We start from the raw sequence: 23,501 nt of genomic DNA on the forward strand, positions 1-23,501 counted from the left end.
TCCTTGTCGCCTCAAAAACAAGGACATCAACAGCTCAATAGTTTCATTTTCTCTGTCCTTTTTCTTTATTTTCTTCGCTTTCCCTCCACTTTCCAGGCCAATCATGCTTTTTTTTCTTCTTTTCCTTTCTTTTCCTTGTTCAGTGTTCTTGTCACGTGATAAAACAAGTGAACATCAACAACTTCATTGATTCACTTAATTATTTTCTTTGTTTTTTCCTTTCCACTATTTAGAAAAGGTCAGTTATTTTTTTCTTTTCGTAATTGTTCTTGTCTCGTGAAAAAAACACAAGACTGTCAACAACTTACTTTTGTCTTTGTTTTTCCTCTACTTTTTAAAAACGGTAATGTCTGGGGTTTTTTTCTTTTTTTTTCTTTGTTCATTTTCCTTGTTACGTGAAAAAAAACACAAGACAGTCAACTTTTCTTTTTTTCCTCCACTTTTTAGAAACAGTCAGTCAATCCTGCTTTTTTTCCTTTCTTTTCTTTCTTTTTTTGTTCATTGTCCTTATCACGTGAAAAAAACAAGAACATCAATAGCTTTTCTTTATTTCTGTTTGTTTTCCTTCCACTTTTTACAAACGGTCAGTCAATCTTGCTATTTTTTTCCTTTCCTTTCTTTTTTTTCCTTGTCCATTATCCACAAGAACATCAACAACTTAATTTCCTTTATTTTTACTTTCCATAATGTCTGTTTTTCCTTCTCTCTTTTTTTTAGCAACGGAAAAAGGGATCATATTTTTTTTCTCTCGTCTTTTTTTTTTTTCTTAGCCAGTATCCTTGTCCCCCCCGAGGTCTTAAACATATCCTTTATAGGAAGTCACGTACGCACTCACAAAAAAGCAAAGGGAGAGTGTGAGTGGCGCTGAGTGTGTGAGGATCTAAATGTATCCTTTTTAAACCTTCATTGTACCCACGAAGAGAGAAAAAAACTAAGAAATAAATAAATAAATACTTTTCTCACTCAAATATCTCGTGTGTGTGTGTGTGTGTGTGTGTGTGTGTGTGTGTAAAACCACCACCACCTCAGAGACACCAGCTCTAAATTACTGCCTACCTCAAAATACAGAACATTACCGTAAAAAAAATAAATAAATAAGAAAAAAAAGAAAGAAAAAAAAGGAGAGAAAAAGAGGTGACTATTCTTCTACATAAAAAAAAGAAAGGAAAAAAAATTGTCTACTGTAGGTTCCAAAAATGCCTGGAGCTCCTCACCGCTCACCCTAACTAGCAGGACACACACACACACACACACACACACACACACACACACACCACCACCACCACCACCACCACGACGTATATAAAAAAAAAAAAAAAGAAAAATCGCTTCGCCTCATGGGACAGAATGAAAAAAAAGAGGAAAAAAAAAAAAGAGAAGGACTGATCCTCTTGAAACAACCACGGCAAACAAGCCATCAAGTTATTATAGACTTACCCTAAACTACCACCACCACCACCACCACCACCACCACTGTCTCCTCCATCCCCTCCCTCCCTCTCCACCTGGCCGTCCACACCACACCTCCATGAAAAGAAGGGAGGAGAGGTGGAGGAAGGAGGAGGAGAGGTGGAGGAAGGTGGAGGAGGGAGGTGGGAGGTAGTAAACGTGCCTCTCTCCACTCCTCCCCCCCTTCCACCACTTTTCTCACACCCCCCCTACCCTCTCCCAGATCCCCACTAATACCTCTTCCTTCTCTCTCTCTCTCTCTCTCTTTGGCCCCCACCACCTCTCGTCCTCTCTTAATAACACCTTCCAACACCTTCCTCCCCACCCCCTGCCAGCCACTATCCTGTCCTTACTAGCCCCTAAGCCCTTCCAGCCCCTCCCAGTCCCCTCCCTCCAGCCCTCTCCCAGTCCCTTCCAGGTCTTCCATCCCCTTCTGCTTTTTCTACCTGGTGCCTTCTAACATCTTTTCGTTGGCACTTCTTTACCATGACCTTCTCTCTTCGTGACCTTTAAATTCGGTTTCTTCTTCGTCTAACTTATACTTTTCAACATTTTCCATCTTTTTATTCACTTTTTTTTTCTCTCTCTTTCTCTTTCTCTCATATTTTTCTCATGTCTGTCTTGCTTCAAATTCATGTCAGTCTCTTTCCTCAACATTTTTTTATCCTTTTTCTTACTTCTCCTTTCTCTTTCATTACTTGTCTTATGTTTTTTTTTTTTTACTCTTTTCTCTTTTTCATTAACTTTCTCATGTTTATATCGCTTACTCATGTCAACCTCCTTTCCAGCCTTTTCCAGATCCGTTCCTACTTTCTCCTATGCCAAATTGTGTCTTTCAGCCATTTATATTCTTTTCTCAGTCTTTTCCCATCTCTCATTCTTTCCTTATGCTTATTTCCGTTTATAATCATGTCAACTATCTTTCCAACCACTTCCAGACTTGTTCGTGATTGTTTTTCTTTTCTTTTTCTTTTTGTGGTTTCCTTGTCACGTGAAAAAACAAGAACATCAACAGTCTAGTACGTTAACCCCTTCAGTACCATGACGCGTTTTCATATTCATTCTGGTTACTATTTTGTGATTTTATACAGCTTCAGAAACTCAAGTGTGGATTAAAATAGTAAAGACTGTGGGCCATTAATCTTCTGACCTCCATAGACCCTTCCTAATGTCAATAAAATCGTCTAATCATACCCAAAACTCGTTGTCAAAATGCCGTCCAGTACATAATAGGTTAACTTTATCTTTCTTCTTTTCCTCCTAGGCCAGTTTGTATCTCTCAGCACTTTCAGCACTTTCCTTCTCGGTTTGACGCCTCTTTATCCCTCCTCTTCTCCCTTTCAGCCCTCTCACTGTCCTCTCCTGTCAGCTTGTCCAGTTTTCCAACCTCTTCCAGTCTCTCGTCACTTCTTTTACTCACTCACCACTTCAGTTTTTCCGCTGGGTTTTTTTTTCCACTCTCCCTCTTCGTCCCTTCTTGCTCTCTCCCATAAGACAGCCCCCATTCCAGCCCCATTCCAGTCCCTTGTCTGTACTTTGACTCCCTTAGGGCCATCTTGCATCTCTCTTCCTTGTATTTCTTCCTTTATCGCCTCTTTTTTTCCTTCACTCTCCATGTCTCACCTAAACTGCCATGACCAAGTTCCCTCTTTCAGGCCTTTTCCAGACTGTCTATGCTTTTATCCTGTCTTTTCTTTATTTTGCTACTTCTTTCACCTCCCCCTCTGTTTTTTCCCTTCACTCTCCATGTCTCATTTATACAACCATGGACATGTTTTTCCAGGGTGCCACGCTGCCTGTTCTCTTATTCAAATTTTTTCCACGGCTTTCATCTTCCGTCCTCCCTCCTAATGTTTCTACGAACCCATCTCTTTCCTTGATATAATTTCGGCCCTTCAGATCCCTTCCAACCCTATCAAAAGCCAGCAGAAAGATCCATCAATACTTTTTTTCCCCCCATCATCTCTTCACACGTTCTCTCCCCCTCCTACTGTCTGTCCCTCGATTTTCCCACCACATGTCAGTTCCTTCCAGCACTTTCCAGACTCCTGTCACTCTTCTCCATCATCACCTACCCTTCTTTGTATTTTTTTCCATTTTCCTTTTTTCCTCTTCTCTATATGACTTCCTCCTTTTTCCACAGTATTCCAGTACCTTTCCAGCATTTTTCCAAATCCCAATCGCTCTTCTTTTTTCTGTTTTCACTTTTTTTTAATCTTTCTCTTTCTCCTCTTACTGTTCACATGGTTTCATCTCTTTCCAGAGTATTCCAGCACATTTCATCCCTTCCAGGCCGCTGTCATTCTTTCTCTATCCCATCACCACCTTTTCTCTTCCATGCTAACCTCTTACACTTTCCTTTTTCTCCTTGTAATGTCCCTAATGACTTTCTCCCTTCAGTATCCCAGCCCCTTCTAGCCCTTTTTCCAGATCCCTGTCGTTATTTTTCTCCATCTACACTTTTTTTTATTTTATTCATACCTATTCCAGTGTCACTTCTCTTACATCGTCCTTTTTCCATAATATTCCAGCACCTTCCACTCCTTTCCCATATCTCTGTCATGCATTTCACTCAATCATTCTCATATCTTTTACATTTTTTTTTTTGCTTTGCTGTCCCTAATGGCTTCCTCTCTTTCATAAGCATTCCAATACCCTTCCAGTCCCTTTCCAGATCCCCTGTCATTGATTTTACCCCATCAACATTTTTTTCCCCTTTTCCATCCTCACCTCTTTTACATATTGCTTTTCCCTTCTACTCCCTGGATCACTTTTTTTTTCCTGGTATAACTCAAACCCACAGCATCATACCAGCCCCCTTCCAGCCAGCCCCGCTAAAGGCCATCGGGTAGCTGGATCCATGGTTGCCCCCTCGTAAAGCGCCGCGGTTCGCCCAACACGTGACCTCGCGTGTTGCAAAGGAGGGAAGCTGTTTTAAATATTGCATAAGGCTTTCGTTTTCTTCTCCTGGTGGTCTTCGTTCCTTGCAATCTCTTGTTTTCTAGCTGCTTCCTTACTTCATTAACCAGTTTTTTTTCTCTCTCTCTCCTTTCTCTCTGTTTCTCTCGCTTTTATTTGTTCATCTTCCCGCTTCCCTGCTTCACTTTCTTTGATCTTCTCTGTCATGTTTTGTTTTTTTATTTTGTCTCCTTTCATTTATGTCATTTTTTCCTTCTTCCTCTCTTCATCTTCCTTCTTTTCTCCCTCTTCCCGTCTCTTCATCCTTAAATTGTTCGCTCCTCCTCTCCCTTTTGGTTCCTTAATTTACATCTCTCTCTCTCTCTCTCTCTCTCTCTCTCTCTCTCTCTCTCTCTCTCTCTCTCTCTCTCTCTCTCTCTCTCTTGCTCAATCGTTCTACACTCAATCCCATTTTTATCTGTGTCTCTAAATACCCAGTTTTATCACATTCCTTTCCTTTCCCCCTTACATTCCCGCCACGCTCCCTCTCTCTTCTCATTTTTCATTCCTTTCTCTTCACCTCCCAAACCTGCCATTCTCTCCCTCACTTTTTTTCTCAATAACTTGCTCCAGGTATTCCCCCCATTAACACACACACACACACACACACACACACACACACACACACACACACACACACACACACACACACACACACACACACACACCAAGCCAAAAAGTAAAAATTCTTCTTTCTTTCTTAACTTCTCTTTCATTCTTCGTTTTCTTTTGCTTCATGTTCCTCCTACTCCTTTTACTCCTCTTCCTCTTACTTATCTTACTCTTCCTCCCTCTCCTCGTATTTTCCTCTTTTCCCTTCTATCCTTACTTCTCCTTTTCTTCCTTCTCTTTTCATCTTTGTCCTGTTCTTTTACCTTTTCTTCTCATCTTACTCCTGTAGTCTTCCTTCTCCTCTTCGTATTTTCCTCTTCTTCCTCTTATTTTTACTTCTCCTTCTCCTCTTCTTCTCTTCTCATTCTCATCTTGTTTTCTCACCTTTCCTTCTCATCTCAGTCCTGTGGTCCTCCTCCTCTTCCTCCTCCACAATCACCACCACTACCTGCTCCTTCTTCCCTCCACACCTACTCCAATCCTTTCCTCTTACTATCATAAACAACTCACTTCCTCTCACTACCCCTCCCTTTCCTTCCGCTAATCCTTGCCCTCCTCCTCCCCCTCGTCGTCCTACTCCTCCTCCTTATACTATTGCGTAAGACAGTGGCCGCTTCCTTCCTTTCCAGACACTCACGGCTTCCCTTCCTTAAGCTGAAGTAATGTACAGTCCTGAAGGTCTGCGGGGCTCGAGGCAAAGGGCGCTAGACTGATTTATTCACTTGTTGGACCGGGAAGAGAAAGAAACGGCTGGGAAAAAAGGAAGCGGGGAGTGTTCGGCAAAAGAAAATCGGGTAGGAGGAAAAAATGAAATGGACGGCAAGGGGAGGTGACAGAAAACGAAAGGAGGGAGTGAGAGTGAGAGGAAAAAGAGAGGGAATAGGAAGGGAGTGGTTAATTAATCGCCATGCTGCAGTTCTATGTGTTCTATGGATAGCCTGCGATGTATAAACGGATGTGGGTCCACACACACGCGCGTACATACACACACACACACACACACACACACACACACACACACACACACGGTCCGCCTCTATGTATAATTAATTGGGTCATTGGACACATGGCATTAAAACAGACAAACAAACAGACACACACACACACACGCACACACACACACACTACCCAAACTGATACAATACTAAAAACTCATTCGCAACTTTGATATTTTACCCTAAAAACTAAAAAAAAAAAAAAAAAAAAAACAAGTATAGAAAAAAAAATCATGGTGACAGGAGAGAAATATTTGCCAATTAAAACACACAGATAGACACACAGACACACAGACACACACACACACACACACACACCATTGACCTCCGCACCACCACTACTGCTATCTTCCCCTAGAAATATTAAAAAAAATACCTACATAATACAAACCATTCTCTTTTTCAGCTTATACAGGACTGATGCAAATATTCTATGAAAATTACGACTCCCCCAGCGCGCGAGGCAGCCACCTGAAAATTAATAAAATAAAAGTTAGGTGTGAATATAAATAGATAACGATTTTATTTTGATGCGACGCCCCAATGTGTGTGCGTGTGCGTGTGCGTGTGCGTGTGTGTGTGTGTGAAGAAGGGGACAGGTGTGGGACAAGTGTGTGAGGACAGGTGACAAAAGGAACCGGTGTTTAGAGACAAAGAGACAGACATATGAAAGACAGGTGTATTAAGGACAGATATGTGGGACAGGTGTGTGAAGCGAGAGCAGGTGAGAAATCTGTCACCTGAGCTTTCGATTCACGTAAAACACCTGAGAGGATTACCAACCGAATGTGAGTGAGAGAGAGAGAGAGAGAGAGAGAGAGAGAGAGAGAGAGAGAGAGAGAGAGAGAGAGAGAGAGAGAGAGAGAGAGAGAGAGAGAGAGAGAGAGAGAGAGAGAGAGAGAGTGTGTGTGTGTGTGTGTGTGTGTGTGTGTGTGTGTGTGTGTGTGTGTGTGTGTGTGTGTTTTACTAAATATTTGAAGCATGTAAGCAGATGATGTTTAAAAAGAGTCCCACAAGGCGACGAGGAACTTTTAAATCTTCAAGAGCACTTACTGTACATCAAACGTACTTAACTGAGAGAGAGAGAGAGAGAGAGAGAGAGAGAGAGAGAGAGAGAGAGAGAGAGAGAGAGAGAGAGAGAGAGAGAGAGAGAGAGAGAGAGAGAGAGAGAGAGAGAGAGAGAGAGAGAGAGAGAGAGAGAAATCAAGGCAAATCAAGGAAGATAAATAGATAAAATAAACTGATAAATGCGCAGATATACATATAGATAGAAGAAAAAGATAGAAATACATACATACATACATACATACATACATACATACATACAAAGATAGGCAAAAAAGTTACAGAAGTGAATAAAAAAAATAATTACAATAGATAGATATGTGAGAGACAGACAGACAGACGAACAGACAGACAGACAGACAGACAGTTAGACAGACAAATAGACAGACAGACAGAAAAGAAAAACAGAAAACCGACACGTTCCCTTTCACAGTTTGTTCAGAAAATTTATCTTTATGGTTGTTTAATCTCCATACAGATAAAACAAACAAAAAACTTAAACAAACAAGAGAGCGAGAGAGAGAGAGAGAGAGAGAGAGAGAGAGAGAGAGAGAGAGAGAGAGAGAGAGCGCTGGGGGCAGAGGAGCGGTGGCGTAGTGGTAAGCTTGAGCACTCACTTCGAATCCCGCCACTATGAACACCTGCCATCTTATTTATTCATTTATTTATTTTACATACAGACTCAAGTTGTGTTAAGGGCCAACAAATCTCTCTCTCTCTCTCTCTCTCTCTCTCTCTCTCTCTCTCTCTCTCTCTGGTGTTGCTGTATATGTCAATCTATCTGAGAACCTTTAGCTATATTCTCCTTCGTGTTGATTCGTGTATCAATCTACTGGAGGTTTCTGAAGTGATACAGTGGATATTGCAAAGGTCAAATGAACAAAATCCTCACCGGGGGGGCAGTAATCAAGATGGGACAAGAAATAATGGAGATCCAGGCTTGCTAAAGTTTACGTTGAAAAAAGATAGGAAGAAATTGGTTGTCAAACAGAGCGGTAGATAACTGGAGTAGACTCGGTAATCATGTTGTTAGTGCCAAGTCAATAGGGAACTTTGGAAGATTAGACAAAGTTATGGACGAGGATGGTGGATGGACAGAGACTAGCATGGTTTATACAGGTTTTTAGACTGGAATCAATAGAGAACATTAAAAAAGAAGATGGGAAAAGTAGAGAAAAATGAGGATAAGGAAAAACATGAAGAGAAATAAAGGAAAACAATGGAAATGGTAAACAGAAGTAATGGATGATGAAAAAAAATAAAATATGGAAAAGAAGAAATAAGAGAAAACGGAGGAGAATAACTAGAAGACAAAGAAGAAAATGAGAATAAGGAAAAAAGATAAATAAGGAAGGCAATGAAAAAAGTAAACAAAAGTAATGGAAGACGAAAAAAAAAAGAAAAGAAAGAAGAAAAAGAAACATGAGAAAACAGAGAAAAAAGAACCACAAGAGAAAGAAAAAATGAGGATAAAGAAAAAAAAAGAGAAATAAGGAAGACAACGAAAATAGTAAACAGAAGTAATAGATAAAAAAAAGAAAGAAGAAAAGAAAAAGAAAGAAGAAACAAGAGATAACTGAGGAAAATAGCCAGAACACACAAAGTTATGAATGGGGGCTAATGGGTTGATAGAGACTGCCATTTCTTCTATAGACTGACTGCCACCTGTAAGAATTTGTTGCAGCTTCTCTTATTTCCTCAAGCTTCTTTTTCTGTTCTTAATCTATCAGTTGTCATGTCCTTTCTCTTCCCCGTGTCCTTTTTTCCTTGTCAGCGGTTTAGTTGGATTTAAGAGTGAGGGAAAACACAAAAGACAGAAGAATCATACTATAGAGAATATAAACTTGTTAGTAAACACAATAAATATTTCAAGTCTACATTTGTGGGTTTACTGACAAATAGAAGAGTAAGTTTCCCACGCTGGGTCGCCACTGTTCCAAAGATAAAACTCAAGAACTCGCCAAATTCGTTTAATTAACAAAAATTAACTTACGCTGGAAAAGACTCGTGATAGGGAAGGGGACGAAAATATGAGAGAAAGAGAGAAAAGTGAAGGTATCTTAAAAACACCTCGTGGGAAAAACTGAATGAAAAAGTGTAAGAATAAAAAGGAATCGGTAGAGATACAAATGAAGAAAAGAAAAGTATGTTAGAATAAGAAACAAAGTAGATAGAAAAAGAGATGAAACTTTTTTTTACCAGAGAAACTAAAGAACTAAAAAAAAATGATAAAAAAAAGGGAAATAAGAAAATAGATCCATGATAAAGTCAAGATAAAGTTAGAGAGATGAAAGAAAAAGAGAAAAACACGACAAACAGTACGTGAGAAGAATAAACCAGAAAGTAGAAGAGGAAATGGAAGAAAAAAAAAACTAAAGCAGACATCTTCAATATTTTCCAAACTAGTGTTATAAAATAAAAAAAATAGAAAGACAACAGTAAGAAAAAGTGAATTAGAGAAAACGAAGAGAATTGATAAAAGGTGGAAGAGAAAAAAGGAAGATTAAGAAAAATTGAAGAAAGACAGACAGTGAAGATAAAGAGAAACACAAAAATAAGATAAGAAAATTAAGAGAAAAGGGAGAAAAGGGTAAAAGTGACAACAAAAGAAGATAAGGAAAAAAGCGAAGAGAAAAATAAGACAATGAATAAGGAGTAAACAGGAATAATGAAAGATGGAAAAATGGAAGCAAAAAACACGAAAGAAAGGATACGACACAAAACAGAGAGAGCAACCGAAAGCGAACAAGGGAAAAACAGAAGACGAGAAAAAAGGAAAAAAACACATCAATAACACACACGAAAACCACCAACACCACAACCACCACCACCACCACAAAAAGGGAAAACACAAGATCAAAAAAAAAAGAAAAAATACACGAAAAAAAGAGGCAGAAGAAAGAAAGAATTGGGGTTAAGAATTTCCCGCCAAAAAAAAAAAAAAGGAAAAGAGGAAGGAGAATAAAAAAAACAACGCCATGACGGAACCAAAACGACAGCCAGTTCCCAGGAAAGCCCCGTGGCGCAGCGGCTAAGCACCTGGACTTGGAAATTAGTGTTCATCGATCGATACCGCCACCACCACCACCACCACCACCACCAGCCCCTCCTTCAGGTCACTTCGGATACATTACCTCGCGCCTTTCCTAATCACTAATGCATCCGGACCTTCCTTCCTTCCTTCCTTTTTCCTCACGTCCTTGGGCCTGCTGAAGAGGTGGTGGTGGTGGTGGTGGTACAGTAGTAGTAGTAGTAGTAGTAGTAGTAGTAGTAGTAGTAGTAGTAGTAGTAGTAGTAGTAGTTGTTGTTGTTGTTATAGTGAAGATGAAGAAAAAAAAGGAGGAGGAGGAGGAGGAGGAGGAGGAGTAGTAGTAGTAGTAGTAGTAGTAGTAGTAGTAGTAGTAGTAGTAGTAGTAGTAGTAGTAGTAGTGGGAACAACAATAACAATACCAATAACAGCAACAGCAAAAAACAAAAAGCAATAATAATAGAAATAGCGACAAAAATAACAGCAGCAACAACAATAACAGCATTAATGAAGAGAGCAAAAAAAAAAAAAAAAGCTGAAAATCAAGAACAACAAGAACACAACGAGCAACAATAACAATAACTAATAACACGATAACAGCTCCAGCTTAGACCAAACATGCTAGACCCAGGCACAATAATACCAGAGAGAGAGAGAGAGAGAGAGAGAGAGAGTCACATTCGCACATAAAGGTACAAATATGAGGCGTGAATGTGAAATCTGAAACTACTGCAGTCAACAACAAAACAACAACAACAGCAACTACTACTACTACTACTACTACTACTACTACTACCACTACTACTACTACTACCACCACCACCACCACGAGAATGAAGTCAACCTCACAAAAGGATAAAAAAAAAAAGAGTATATGGAAAAAAGATTAAAAATTACACATTTCGCCATAAATAACAGACAATAAAAAAACAACACTCAATATCCCTCCATCCCCCCTGCCCTACTCCTCCCCCCTCTTCACCTCACCCTCCCCTCCTCTCCTTCCCTTCCCTTCCCCTTCTCTGTCGCCCTTCACCCTAAAAAAAATTGGATGTCAAAACAAAAGTAACAAGTGAAAATAACAACAACAGGATCCAACAAACAAACAAACATTGAAATAAACACGAGATCTGCTAATAAATATACCAAAAAAAAGTGTCCACGAGAGAGAGAGAGAGAGAGAGAGAGAGAGAGAGAGAGAGAGAGAGAGAGAGAGAGCCGAATGTCAGACAAAACCGTCCAAAAAGTGAATGTTCCGTGACACGTTTCGTAATAAAAGAAAATCCTTTGAATCTTTCCTTCCTCCCCTCTCATCCTCTCCCCTCTCCCTTCTCCCCCTCTTCCTTCCCCTCTCCCTCTCTCCTCTCACCCACTACTTCCTTCCTACCTCTCTTTCCTTCCTCTTTTCTTCCTTTTCTATGTTTTCCTCTCCTCTCTCCCCTCTCTCCCTCTCACCCACTACTTTCTACCTACCTCTCCTTCCTTTTCTTCCTCTTCTCCTGTTTTTATTCTATTCTATAATTCCTTTTCCATTTTTTCCTTCTCTTCTCTTCCTTTTCTCTCTCCCACACTGTCTTCCTTTTTTCTGTCTTCCTTTTTCCTCTTCCTTTTCTCTCTCTCACCCTCTGTCTTCCTTTTTCCTTCTCTTCTCTTCCTTTTCTCTCTCCCACCCTCTGTCTTCCTTTCATATATTCTCTTTCTCTCACCCACTACTTCCTTCGTACCTCTCTTTCCTTCCTCTTCTTCCTCCTCTCCTCCTGCTCCTCTTCCTTTTTCTGTTTTTCCTCTCTTCCCTTCCCTTTCTCCTTTTCCCTCTATCTTTCCTCCACGTCTTCTCTTCCTCTCACCCACTACTTCTTCCTACCTCTCCTTACTACTTTTTTTCTCTTCCTCTCCTCCTCCTCCTCCTCTTCCTCCTCTTCCTTTCCCAAGTTTTCTTCTGTCTCTCCTTTTCTTTCTCTTCTTCCCTCTCTTCTCCCTGTCAGTTATTAATTCCCTGTTCCTTCCTCTCCTTTCTATGAAGTCTCTCTCTCTCTCTCTCTCTCTCTCTCTCTCTCTCTCTCTCTCTCTCTCACACATTTTTGTTTACATATATGCTCTCAAAGTCCTTCTCTTTACCGCTCACTCTCTCACTCTTCCTTCCCTCTCCCTATTTCTCCCTCCTCTCCTCTCCTCTCACTCGGCCCCTTTCTCCTCCTCTTCCCCAAACCCAACCTTGCAGCTTTCCCTCCCTCTCCCTCCTCTCACAATCCCTCACCTTGCCTTCCTTCCCTCTTTCTAATCTTCTAATGCTCACTCGCTCTCTCTTTCCTCTCATCTTTCGTTCTCTCTCCTTTCATCCTCTCACTTTCTTCCTTTCCCTCAAAATTCCCAACGTTTTCTTCTTTCCTCACTTACTTGCTCTCTCTTCCCTCTCGTTCTCTCTCTTCCCTATTCGCTCCTCTCACAATCTCTCATTTTCTCCCCTCTCCCTCAAAATTATCAATGTTTTCTTCTCCTTTCTATCTAAACCTCTTCCTCTTCTCCCTCCTCTTCTAGTCAACCTTCCTTCCACATCTCTCCACCTTATGCCAAGTGTCTCCTTCTCTCTCTCTCTCTCTCTCTCCCTCTTCTTTTTCTCCACTATCAATATCATCTCTTCCCTATTCGCTCCCCTCACAATCTCTCCGTTATTTTTCCTCTCTATCAAGATTATCGTTTTCTTCTCCATTCTATCCAAACTTCTCCTAGTCAACCTCTCCTCCGCATCTCTCCACCTTATGCCAAGTCTCTCTCTCTCTCTCTCTCTCTCTCTCTCTCTCTCTCTCTCTCACTGGCGATATCACGACCTGGAAATACAGAAGGAAGTGATCGTGCTAAATCCAGGTTGCATGATCAAGGAAATTGGTCTCAATCTTGCAAATGCAGCGCTGGAGGGAACCATCAGTAGGAAACTATTTAATTTAGAATGCTTTTGTAAACTCGAGAGAAAAAATTTGAGGGAAAAATATTCTAGTCCAGTTTTATTTGATCTTTTTTTTTATTTTGTGTGTGTGTGTGTGTGTGTGTGTGTGTGTGTGTGTGTGTGTGTGTGTGTGTGTGTGTGTGTGTGTGTGTGTGTGTGTGTGTGTGTGTGTTGGTTATGCAAGCGTGAATCAGATTTCTTTCAGTTTGAGTTTTCATGGTAGATTGTTTCGTGTGTTGGCTTCGTTTGTGTGTTTGTGTGTGTGTTTGTTTGGTGTTTATCTGCCTCGTCATGGCCCCTTCCGTGTTTTTTGTTTTTTATTCATTAATTTATTTATTTATTCATTCTGGTTTATTCTATTTCATTTCTCATTCTAGATTTCCTCGATCGTATTTCCATTCAAGTTTTTTTTTCTCCTAACGTTTATTTCAATTCAAACCTCAAAATTTCCACCTTCAAAAATGAAAACTAGAGTATTTCCCTTCACCTTCTTGTTTTTCTTTTTTTTTCATTTCATTTCTCATCTGGATTTCCTCGACAGTATTTCAATTCACGATTTTTCATTTTTTTTTTTTTTCAATGTTACTCGAATTCAACACCAAAATTTTCCTTCTAAACTGAAAACTACAGATTTTCCTTCACCATTAAAACTAACCATTAAATAATAATAATAATAATAATAATAATAATAATAATAATAATAATAATAATAATAATAGAAAACCAAAATAAAAATCACAAACCTTTTCATCTTTCAACACAAATCTGAAGTGAAAAAAAAGTGCAAGTAAATAAAATGTGAACAAAAAATACGAAATCACAAAATGTAAAAGTAGGAATCTTTTCCGAAAAAGAGCGAAGAATATTGAAAACACGCAGTCACATTTATACAATTACACACACACACACACACACACACACACACACACACACACACACACACACACACACACACACACACACAGAGAGAGAGAGAGAGAGAGAGAGAGAGAGAGAGAGAGAGAGAGAGAGAGAGAGAGAGAGAGAGAGAGAGAGAGAGAGAGAGAGAGAGAGAGAGAGAGAGAGAGAGAGAGAGAGAGAGAGAGAGAGAGAGAGAGAGAGGGTGCAGATAATTATTCAGATAGACAGAAACAAACAGATAAATAAATAGATAGACACACAAACAGACAGACAGACAGACAGACAGACAGACAATAACTGGACAGACAAATATACAAAAACAAGAAATAAAAGCAAAAATACTGACAGGTAGACTGGTGAGGACATACATACATACACACACACATACATACAGAGACATACATACAGACAGACAGACAGATATAGAAAGAGCGGTTGAGATACGAAATAAAAAGATAAAAAAAAATACATGAAAAAATACGGACATGGAGCTGAAAAAATAGAAAATGAAAAACAAATATATTCTCGCACAAAACAACAATAAAATATATAAAAAAAATAGAAAAAAATAAGAAAAAAAAAGATACAAAACCAAACAGCAGTGAAAAGCAAATCAAGACTTAATAAACAACAAAATGAAAAAGGAAAACACTGAAAAAAAACACGAGAAAACAAAAAAGAAAACGAAATATTGACCGATGGAAAAAGAACAGCCAAAAAAATATGAAAACTTTAAAACGAATCTTGCGAGAAATTTATTGAAGTGTGAAAAGAAAAAGAAAAGAGAAAAAGAGAGAGAATGAGAGAGTGAGCAAGGTGTTTTCTTACTCCCGGCCTAATGTTCATCCCTGCCCCGCTCCAGTTTCCGGCAGTGAAGATATTAAAGTTAGCTTTCGCGACGCCGGGGAGAGCAGTGGCCCGGCGCGAACAGGAATTCATATATTAGTTATTGTACCAAACGTTCACCCGTGTTTGCCTTCCTGTCTGAGTGTGTGTGTGTCACTGTATGTGTGTGTGTGTGTGTGTGTGTGTGTGTGTGTGTGTGTGTGTGTGTGTGTGTGTGTGTGTGTGTGTGTGTGTGTGTGTGTGTGTGTGTGTGTGTGTGTGTTTGTGTGTATCTGTGTTTGTATCTATTCATTTATCTGTCTGTATATCTATCTTTCTATTTATCTATTTATCTATACATTTATTTGCTTATCTATCTATCTATCTATCTATCTATTTGTCCTTCTGCCTATCTGCTTTTCTATTCCTCCATCTATCTATCTCTGTCTACCTGTCTTTCTATCTTATCTATCTATCTATACACCTATTTATTTATCTTTCTATCTATCTATCTATTTGTCCTCCTGCCTATCTGTTTTCTATCCATCCATCTATCTGTCAGTCTATCTATCTATCTATATACTTATTTGTTTATTTATCTATCTGTCTATTTTGTCTACCAACCTCTTTGTCTATCCGTCCGTCTGTCTGTCTGTCTGTCTGTCTGTCTGTCACTTTTTTTCTGTCGTATTCTTTCTTTCTCTCATTTCTTCTTTAATTTCTTCTTTCTTTCTCTCATTTCTTTTTTAATTTTCAACTCCACGTCCTCTTTTTTCTTGAGTTTATGTTTGTTCGTCTGTCCGTCCGTCTGTCTGTCTAGTTGTGTAACGTTCTCTCATATCCTCTTATTCCTTCTTTCTTTAAGCTCAAGTGTTAATTAATTTCTTACATGAGTTCTTACTATTCTTCTTTTAAGCCTGTCGTTCCATGCCCCCTCTCCCTCTCTCTCTCTCTCTCTCTCTCTCTCTCTCTCTCTCTCTCTCTCTCTCTCTCTCTCTCTCTGTGTGTGTGTGTGTGTGTGACATATTGCAGGTAAAAGACAGACAGGCGGGTTTGGCATAAATAACACTCAGCTGTCACAAAAAATAAGGGCCGTCTCTTCATTCATAAAATTTAAACAGGTATTTAAATCACACACGAATTTTGCCCTCGTTACCGGAAGCCTTACGCCAATTGGGTATTGCACACTGACAGGCTGTTCATGAGAGGCGGGGTGGGGGGAAGGATTGAAGGGACGACAGGGAAAGGTGGAGGGTACGCTTCATTAGGTAGGTAAGTATGGAGTAGATTAACGTTAATTAGCCAGTCAGTCATTAGTAAGAACAATAATAAAATCAATGAATGGAAAATAATGACAGGTTTCCCCATTTTCTTTTCCTTATAATATCTGAGTTCGGGTATAGAGAGGTTAGTGACTGAGATGAGAGATGATACAAATAAAAGGGAAAGGAATAAACAGCAAGATCCGTCAGTGACACCCAGAATATGCAAGATTACGCGTTGAGTCTTCAGGGTTTAATCTCTTTACAGGAAGCACTCAGCAGAAAGGTGTAAAGTCCTAACGCGCCGGTGGTGTTAGTGTCTGCTATCCTGACGCAGCTCTCCCGGCCAGGCACGTGCTAAGAGGCGGGCCAGGAATGGGAGAAAAAAATCGTAAAAGAAAGAATAAAATAAAGCAACAGAATAGAACCAAATAAGATTCATCCCACTGACCCCGTTTGATGTGGAAATAAAACTTCAAAGGGGAAGGGCTGCCAGCTGTCTGTTTTTGCTACTTCTATGTTTTCTTTCTATTTGTAGCTTTTTCTATTGTAAAATTCTACAACAAAAGATTTATGACGAGTTACGTATTTGAATCTCCAAGTACTACTGCTCAACCTGCTACTACAACTACTATCACTACAACCACTACTATTACTTTTACTATCACTACTAACACTACTATTACTTTTACTGCTGCTGCTACTGCTCCTACTATATCTACAACCAACCCACCAAGCAAGGAACACTACTTCTCAACCTGCTACTACAACTACTATCACTACAACCACTACTATTACTTTTACTGCTGCTACTACTGCTCCTACTACTTCTACACCCAACCCACCAAGCAAGGAAGCAATCACTCAGCACTTTAGCCATTCCCGCCACGCACACAGCACTACCACACACAGGCGAAAGTACAAGAGACCACAACCTTGATACATACCAGAAAAAAATACAACCTCTATGAATAACAATGACAAACAGATCTAAACCATTCCAAAAGTGGGGTGCGTTTCAAGTCCCTTTCTCACTCCCTCCCCCCTGTGTGTGTGTCTGTACGTGTGTGTGTGTGTTTCTGTTTCAAGTCTCTTTCTCACTCCCTCTCTCTGTGTCTGTGTTTGTGCGTGTGTGTGTTTCTGTTTCAAGTCCCTTTCTCACTCCCTCCCCCCTGTGTGTCTGTGTACTGTGTGTGTGTGTGTGTTTCAGTGTCAAGTCCCTTTCTCACTTCCTCCCTCTGTGTGTGTGTGTGTTTCTGTGTCAAATCCCTTTCTCACTCCCTCTCCCTGTGTGTGTCTGTGCGTGTGTGTCTTTCTGTGTCAAATCCCTTTCTCACTCCCTCTCCCTGTGCGTGTGTGTGTGTGTGTGTGTACGTGTGTATGTCCTTCAGTTTTTATTACGCTTACTATTATTATTACTGCAAGGATCGGTAGAATCTTGCTGCTATTTTTGTCCCGAGTTATGCCTTTTTCAAGCTGTCTCAGAATAAAGTTTCCCCGCCGGGTATGCAAATGAAGCAGGTGCAGGAGAAGCAGAGGCACTGGCAGAACCATTTACATTGAAACTTTAATATTGCCATTTAATTTCAATACATCTGACCTTCGCTGCAGTCTGTTGATATTTTCCACGTTTCTTCGCGCATAAATCTCACGTTGTCTAAATTTTATGTGTGTGTGCGTATGTTTATTGTATTTTTCTCTCTCTCTCTCTCTCTCTCTCTCTCTCTCTCTCTCTCTCTCTCTCTCTCTCTCTCTCTCTCTCTCTCTCTCTCTCTCTCTCTGACTATATCCGTTTCCGTGTTCATCTAGCTGGTTGTCTGTCTGTCTGTCTCTGTGCACTTCTGTCTACTTTACTATTTGTCTATTTCTATTATTGGTTCCTTTTATCTACTTACCTACTTGTCTCTATGTTTATCTGTCCGCCTGCCTGTCTGTCTATCCGTCTTTTTAACATCTACTACCCTATCTATGCATCTATCTACCTATCTATTTGTCTATAGCTCACTCCCTCTGTCTTTCCGATCTCTGTCTCTGTCTGTCTGTCTGTCTGTCTGTCTGTCTGTCTCTCTCTCTCTCTCTCTCTCTCTCTCTCTCTCTCTCTCTCTCTCTCTCTCTCTCTCTCTCTCTCTCTCTCTCTCTCTCTCTCAGTGCCTCCCAAATTTCACGCTTACCTGCCGTTCACCTGTGTGTTTTCGCGGAATTTTTGTTGATACACCTGATGCCAGGCCGCACAGCCCCGGGGCGCCCGCCGCGCTGTTGTGCAAACTGCATTTTCATCGTTTTCAGTTTCCTCTCCATCTCCATATATATTTTTTTGTCAGGATATATAAGTGCACTACTGTTGTTTGCTTTTTTTGCACTATTTTTTACATTTAATTCAATAGATGTGTGTATGATACATTCCCCTGCCATCATGACTTCCCGTTTCACACATATACACACATACACACATACACACACACACACACACACACACACACACACACACGTACATTTTTAACTCATTTTCCATTCCCATTTATATTTTTCCCACACGGAGAGCGGTACCGAGAGAGAGAGAGAGGGAGGGAGGGAGGGAGAAGGGAGTGATAGAAAACTACATACAAAAATCATAAATCACACAACACGAGGCAAAACTCAGACTTAATACGCGCCGAACATGACACTTCCCCGTATAGATTTATGAATCCATCCCTTGCGCGCGCAGTTTACAAAGGCACGGAGGGGGAAAAAAAGTTGCAAATCGCGGTTTTAGTGACAAGGATCCCTTTTGATTAACTGATGTCGTTTTGAATCCCATGTTGTTATACTGAAGGTGTGTTGTGGGGAGCGGAGCAAGATGGATTAGAGAAAGTAAGAGAGTGAAAGAGAGGGGGAGAGATACAGGAGAGAGAGAGAGAGAGAGAGAGAGAGAGAGAGAGAGAGAGAGAGAGAGAGAGAGAGAGAGAGAGAGAGAGAGAGAGAGAGAGAGAGAGAGAGAGAGAGAGAGAGAGAGAGAGAGAGAGAGAGAGAGACGAAAGATTAAAGGGGAAGAGACGGAGGATAAGAAAGAAGGGGAAAAATGAGAAAATCACGGAGATTGGCTAAGTAGGAAAAGGAGAGGAAGAGGAGGAGTGATGAAGGAGAGAAGGGAGAGAAGGGAAGAATGTGCTAGCCAAGGAACGAACACGAGGGGAAGGAGGGAACGATGAGGGAGGAAAGAAGGGTTGCTAAAGGAGGAAGGAATATGGTGCACGAGAGAATACTGATGAAAAGAAGGCATAGGAAGGAGGAAGAAATAAAAGGAGAAAAAATGGTACAAAATTTCTTTATAATAAGTGATAAATTCTCTCTCTCTCTCTCTCTCTCTCTCTCTCTATGGAAGATAAACCTATACAGAGAGAGAGAGAGAGAGAGAGAGAGAGAGAGAGAGAGAGAGAGAGAGAGAGAGAGAGAGAGAGAGAGAGAGAGAGAGAGAGAGTCAAGGATGATAGCGGTGATGTTGGCAGTGGTGGTGGTGGTGGTGGTGGCCGAGACCCTTATCTTAGTGGGCGTGGTCATACACCTTTACCAAATGAAGCAAAATGGAGGCTCTTTGCTGGTCTACTCTGGTCTCGCCCTCTCCTCGATTTTCCCAACGAGGATAAGATACCACGACTCCAATACACCAAGATACAACGACACCCAATACACCAAGATACCACAACACCAAGTTAAAGAAGATAACAAGACACCAAGACATCAAGACACTCTAAATGCATGAATGATGAATGTGTGAAGTAAAATGAAGGATTGTTATGAGTGGGGAATATTATCATGTGTCGTGGAAGGCAATGAGGAAGTAGGACGATAACAGTGACAGCTACACGAACAACAAAAACAACTACTACAGCTACGATAGGAAGAAGAACGTGAAGAAAAACAAGAACACGAAGGTAAAGAAAAGGATAAGAGCAATAATTCCTAACAACTTTAAGTACAACCACAAAAACAACAACAACAATAAAAAGACAGGAAAACAAGAACACGAAGAAGGGGAAATGAAAAAAAAAAAAGAAAAGCAATAAATTATAACAATATTAGCAACAACTATAACTACTACTACTACTACTACTACAACAACAACAACAACAACAACAACTACTACTACTACTACCATCACCACTACTACCACCACCACCACCACCACTAGCGCATCGCCATTAGCCTTCACTCAACACCAGACAGAAACAGAGAGCTCCAAAGTTTCATCTCATTATGTTTATTTTTGTTTTATTAGCCCTTTTTTTCATTTATTTATATCCCTCTTCACACGAGTGCGATAAACGGAGGGTAATTGTTTAATACGAGCGCTATCATTTCTAAGTTCTCATGTATAACGGGACGCGAGGTGGGGCGGTAAAAATGTCTCCTTTACGAACCCACGAGGGATGAAAGACGCAGCTGATGGTTGGCTGCCGGCACCACTCAGCCCTCTCCGCCACCTCCACCACCACCACCAACGCTACACCCAAACCACCACATACATTTCTTGCTACCTTTTTTTCCACTCTCTCTCTCTCTCTCTCTCTCTCTCTCTCTCTCTCTTTTTTTTCTTTTTATATCTTTGTCATGCGATCATTAAAATAAATTAGTGAACAGGTTATTTTCTTTTCTCTTTATTTATTCATTCATTTTTATTTTGTCCGATTTATTAATTTACTCTCTACTTGACTTTTTTCTCTTCTTTTTTTTTTACTAGACTGACGCATATATAGTTTTCTTTTATGATTAATTGAACTTATCCTAACGTAACTTAACCCCTTCAGTACCATGACGCGTTTCCATATTCACTCTGGTTACTATTTGGGCGATTTTCATGCAGCTTCAGAGACACATGTTGGGATTAGAATAGTAGAGACTCTGGTCATTAATCTTCTGATCTCCACAAACCCTTCCAATGCAAATGAAATCGTTGAATCGTACCCAAAAATCATAGTAAAAATTCGTGTCAGTATTGAAGGCTAAGTAAAGCAAGCCAAACCTAACCAAACTAAACCAAATCTAACTTAACCAAATAAAAATCGTTGAATCGTACCCAAAAAAATCAAGGTAAAAATGCCGCTCAGTATTGAAACCTAAATAAAAGCAAGCCAAACCTAACCAAACTAAACCAAACCAAACCTAAAACCAAACCTAACCTAAAGCAAACCTAACCTAACCAAACCTAACTTAACCATATCTAACCAAACCAAACCTAACTCAGCCAAACCTGACCAAACGAAACCTTCCCTATTCTAACCTCACTAAATTCAATCAGATCTTAGTTACCAGGGAAGCTTTCAATGTGCCCACCACTGTTTGTACCCTCAGCTATTACATCACGAGCAGTCTGTCAGTACAAAGCGCCTCAGTGCACACAAATGGACGCAACTATTGGCGATTTTCACATTTTACTGGTTTCCTTTCACGAGGGTCCCTTCATGCGGTGTCGATAATGATTAGATTAGCAGTAATGCTTTGAGTGGGAGGCTTATTATTGACGTGTGTGTGTGTGTGTGTGTGTGAAGGGATAATGATGTCGATAATTTTTATGCTAACGAGTATTGTCATATACAGTCAAAACCGTCAAAACACACACACACACACACACACACACACACACACACACACACACACACACACACACACACACACACACACACACACACACACACACAATGAAAAAAAAACACCCTTACGAGTACATTTTTCTCAGTAATTAGCCAACCTTTTTTTCACAACATAATCAAGTAAAACCACAAACACACACACAAAAATACTCCCAGACCAGTAATTAACGCTTAGGGTGCACCGTTCCCCGAAACACCGCAGCATTTTATTAAGAAGTGAAAGTGTCACTCAACGGGCGAGACACGCGAGGCACATCCCGGCAATAGATGGCGCTGGGAATGAGCCAATCAATCTATAAGACCTGGATTTAGACGCTGAAACGCTCGCAGCGGGAAAAGTTCACAGGCAATTTTAGCCAGCGGGCGGAAAAATTTAGAAAAACTTGAATTGCTTGCGGGGAATGGGGGGAAAAAAGGAGTTAATTTGCAAAGATAAAAGTAAGTTCATTCAGTGGAGAGTTGTACCGAGGCAGGAAGTGAGTGAGTTGGTGGCTGGCAGTGTTTTAAGCCTGTTAGTATATACACGAGCATATATGATTTATTTTTCAAGTCCGGCCTTCCCATAAAATAAAAGATTTTCCATATTTTTTCCTGTTATTGTAGCGCTGAAATATCAATGCATTAATCAAGGAATGTTTTTTGAATAAATGTAAATCAAGTTACTGTAAAATTATATACGGAGAGAATTTCTGAACTTTAATGTGGATAAGGTGACGGTAAACTTATGCAAGGAGCGAGTCTTTCTGTTAAATGTGCATAAGTTGACGGCAAACTTACACAAAGAGAGGTTATAGTTTTTACTTAAGTGCAAACACGGTTACTATAAACAAGGCCAAGGCGAGGCGAGGGGATGCGAGGCGAGGCGAGGCGAGGGGAGGCGAGGGGAGGTGAAGGGAGGCAAGGGCAGGGCAGGAGGCTTGTGATTCAGGGCAGCTTGTGCAAAATGTCACCTAAACCAGCGCGGGGGAGAATATATCTAACAAGTAAGTAATTAAGGCAAATAAGTCACGGGAGGGGAGGGGAGGGGAGGGCAAATGAGTTAGTGTGGTGACGCTTGTTCCGTCGTGGGAGCAGCCGTGTGTCACGCCTCCAGACACACGCACCCACCTATCCACTCAGCGCCACTAACACTAAGCAAGGCAGGCATCGTCTGTTACGCAACATTAACCCGTGAATCAGCGCCAGCCGCGTCAACACCGCCATGCAACACTAAGCCACGCGGAGCTATAAGCCGTGGAATGTTAAATAAAACACTGTAAACACGAGGTACAGCTTCATGCACCACGCACCGCAGGGCACTTCACTCTGCAAACTCGGCAGGCGTAAAACATGCAACGAAATAGCCATGAGCGCCAAACAATGCAAAACTAACAACACCATTAAAAAAAAACCACACGGGGGTCACACAATATGATGTTAAACAATACAACGACAGCCACGTAATGCGTAGCGACAACACAGTAACGAGAGAACACCGCGAGAAAATCACCATAATCCCTGCTACGATGAACAAACAAACAAATAAACGACGAGGGCAGATTACGACCTCCACACTGCACAAAAAAAATAATAAAGGAAGGATATACTAAACTGAAAAAATAAATGCCCAAACAAACACACGAAGGAGAAAGAGAGAGAGAGAGAGAGAGAGAGAGAGAGAGAGAGAGAGAGAGAGAGAGAGAGAGAGAGAGAGAGAGAGGAGGGGAATTCTGTATACACTTTAATATTTCCATACATTCTGTTGGTATTGTGGCATTATATTATACAGCCACAGATAATCCCAGCGGTCAAATCTAGGATTCCGCCAAAATTGCAACATGTACCTGAAGTTTA

At 40.5% G+C, this 23,501-nt stretch overlaps 3 protein-coding genes across 4 annotated transcripts in view; 2 read left to right on the forward strand and 1 right to left on the reverse strand.

Moving 5' to 3' along the window:
- Positions 1-6,463, reverse strand: part of LOC123510996 (voltage-dependent calcium channel subunit alpha-2/delta-2-like) — a 187,067-nt gene extending 180,604 nt beyond the window's left edge. The window contains exon 1 of the mRNA XM_045266594.1: positions 6,406-6,463. The gene's annotated coding sequence lies outside the window, so the exon portion shown is untranslated. The remainder of the gene's footprint in view (positions 1-6,405) is intronic.
- LOC123510860 (leucine-rich repeat extensin-like protein 5) overlaps positions 1-23,501 on the forward strand; it is an 83,379-nt gene that overhangs the window by 36,293 nt on the left and 23,585 nt on the right. The window lies entirely within an intron of this gene.
- Positions 1-23,501, forward strand: part of LOC123510997 — a 173,871-nt gene that overhangs the window by 34,840 nt on the left and 115,530 nt on the right. The gene's annotated exons all lie outside the window — the stretch shown is intronic.

The sequence above is a fragment of the Portunus trituberculatus genome, chromosome 30 (assembly GCF_017591435.1).
Source record: "Portunus trituberculatus isolate SZX2019 chromosome 30, ASM1759143v1, whole genome shotgun sequence".
NCBI lineage: Eukaryota > Metazoa > Arthropoda > Malacostraca > Decapoda > Portunidae > Portunus > Portunus trituberculatus.